This window comes from Spermophilus citellus, assembly GCF_964194105.1.
Source record: "Spermophilus citellus genome assembly, chromosome: 4".
Taxonomy (NCBI): domain Eukaryota; kingdom Metazoa; phylum Chordata; class Mammalia; order Rodentia; family Sciuridae; genus Spermophilus; species Spermophilus citellus.
Window position 1 is genome coordinate 150,969,519 of NC_138185.1, and position 3,331 is coordinate 150,972,849.

The following is a 3,331-nucleotide window of genomic DNA, read 5'->3' on the forward strand; positions in this document are numbered from 1 at the left end:
CTCTCTGGCTCTCTATTGTGCTGGCTGTCTTTCATTATCTCTTTTGACTAATCAGACTTTAAGCATAATTAATCTAAATAAAATGCACAATTCTTGAGGGTATGATTCATGAATTTTCACACGAAAACACTCTATATAACTACTTCCTTAATCAGGTTATTCAGCACTCCATAAATTTCTTTGTGCCCTTTTAAGTCACTAGTAAGCCCCTCCCATTACTATTCTGACTTTTTTTTTTTTTTAAACTGGGGATTGAACCCAGAAGTGCTTTACCACTGGGCTATATCACCAATCCTTCTATTTTTTATTTTGAGATAGGTTCTCACAAAATTGGTGAGGTTGGCCTCAAACTTTGGTCTCTTCTGCCTCAGCCTCCAGAGTTACTGGAATGATAGATATGCCCCATTGTATGCAACACACTGTTCTCTCTTTTATCACCAAAACTTAGTCCTGTGCCATTGACTAGGAAGGTGATAGATCTGCACTGACCTTTTTTGTCTGTTCCTGGCACAATGTTCCCAGAACACAGAGCTCAGGCAACTGCTACACAAGGCTCAGGGACATCTCTTTGTTTCCTATTAGTCATGCCTTCATTGTGCTTTCTCAAGTAAAAATGTAATCTGCCACAAGACTCCACTATTTGTAACACATTTTGGATATTGTGTGTCTTGAGTTTTGCATTTAGAACAAAAGACTCAATTGTTTTAATGATTTAATTTGCAATTTTTAAAAATGCTTTGGTTTTCCCTTTTTAAATCTGGGCCTGTTTGAAGAACAAATAACAAACTAAACAGTTTTTAAAATATTCATTTACCCTTCACAAATGTGTGTGTGTATGTGTATTTGTATAAATTAAATGCAGAGCTTGATATAAGATTGCAATGGTCAGATCTATATTATTTCAAGTTTTGGTGTCATCAAAACAATAATTTTTCTCATAGCTTGACTTTGTGAGAAGTTAATGCTAAATAATTTTTAACTTAACATATATATTCATGAATTGTCTTTCTTTCTGTCTTTTTTTTTTTTCTTTTTTCCAGTGCTGGGGATTGAACCCAGGGATCCTTTACCACTGTTACATTCCTGACCCTTAAAGAAGTTTTTTTTAAAATATCTTTGTTTATTAATTTATTTTTATGTGGTGCTGAGGATTGAGCCCAGTGCCTCACACATGCAAGGCAGGTACTATATCACTAAGCTATAGCCCCAGCTCGAAGTTTTTATTTTAATTTTGAGACAGACTCATGAATTATTTCTTTAATATTTAAAATTAGAACCGTAAGATTTATCTGAAAAAGTTATACTACTAAAAATGTTTTGTAGGGGATGGAGGCATAGCTCAGAGTACATGATTAGCATGTATGAGGTTGTGGATTTAATGCCGCCCAAATGTTTGCAACCGATACCCTAGGACATAATTTGGTTATAAAGACTTGAGTCACATGATTTATTCAGGTTAGGGTTTTCCTATCTGTCCTTGTTCTTTTCCTATTCTGATTGAAGCACTTTCTTAAGTGTTTCTTGTGGGAACAATGGAGCAATGTAGTTAACATTTCACCACTTCACCTGGAGAATCCTATATGCCCCTTCCTGGTAAGCTTGATTTTAAAAGTCCCTTTCGGAGAGAGAGAGAGAGTGTGTGTGTGTGTGTGTGTGTGTGTGTGTGTGTGTGTGTGTTGTTAACAGTATTAGGAATTGTCATTTTTATCCCTGTAGGTCAAAAGTATTCTATTGTTAAAAAAATATAAATACAGATTATTTTTGAAAGTCATTTCCTGAAATTAAGTGGGGAGGAAAGCCTTGGGCTTGAGGACAATGAGTCATCACCAAGCAGCTTGCAAAGAGCACGAGGCTTTGGCTGTGATGTAGGGAAGCCTTGCTTAATCCTCTACAGGGCTCAGATCTATGAGCTACCCAGGATGTGGGAAGGGCTCAATGGAGCTCCAGAGAGGGCCGATGTGTAGGACAGTCAGCATGAGTTATTATAGGCACAGGTGAGAGCCAGTTAGGTCCTGGGATATTGCTGGAGCCATTCAGCAGCTGGGAAAATGGGCTTCATTGAGTTGCTGCACTGTCTGCAGTTGGGTTAGGATGGAACCAATCCTAACATTGGTTGGGCAACACACATCTGAGGCATGTTGAACGGGGATGTGAAATGGACCGTGGAAAGAGGCAAGAGTTTGGAGGTGGGAAGTGGGAAAGGAGAGATGGTGGAGTACTATCTATAGATAGTACAGGGGCCTGAGGCCTCCAAATGATCCCTGGCTCCAAATGTGGATTCATTCACTTAAAGCAACTTCAGAGAAGGGCCTCACAGGCCCTAACCACAGTGAAAACTGGGGAGGACATTCTGATGGAGGCTGCACAGTTCATGGTGGACAACAACCCAACCCACCCTCTGCTAAAATTAGAGATGATGCCTTTCACATCCACCCTGTTGGTGGTGACAGAGGGGGAGGATGATTTTCCAGATAACTCCTAGACCAACAAATCCCACTAGAATTTCTAAGAAGGAATTGAGGAAGTGGATCATGAGAGGTCCCACTCTGTATCAGAGTGCGACATCATTGACATATTCCAGCTTTTGCTATGTGGATAACTGCTCCATCATTCACTGCCTTTGCTGTCTGCTATTTCTCTGTAACTAGCAGTGCATTTGAGTAAAAGTGATCACGAAGTCCAACTGCCTGGCTTCATACTTCAACTTTGTGGCTTACTAACTGTAAACATGGCCAAGTTTTCTAAATGTCGCTTCATTTCTAATTCTTAATCTGTAAAGTTGGTGATAATAGGTTCAAGTCCTGAAGTAAAAATGATTAAACAGGGTAATGTGTGTAAAGCCCTTGGGTGATGGTGAGGGTGGAAATAATTATAGCATAGAAATGACAATAGTGACAAACCAAACAGCAGCCATGTACTTGTTCTAAGGTTGGCAGAGTAGAGGAGAAGGTGGGGAAGAGCATCCTGGGGGCTTGTGGCCCAGAGGAATTTGAGAGGGAGGGCTTCCTACTGTGGATACTCTCCAAGGGCCTCACCAACCCAGGCTGATTCATTCCCTTCCTTTGCTGGAAACATCTGAGTGGCTGATGTTTTTGGCCAGGCCCTGACCATTCCTGAACCTGGTGGTTGTGTCTTTCCATCATTCTCCTGTGCTGCTCCTTATACCAGCCCCTTCTTTCAACTCCTCCTTTGACTTTTACTCATCTCTGCTTGCTTCTTCCCTCTCCCTGAGCCCCATGTCCAACAACTTCCGCCATCCTGAGACTCTTACATCCATGGAATCCCCCCATGCCCCTCCTTTCCCTTCCTAGAGCTTCTCCTTCTTACTCAG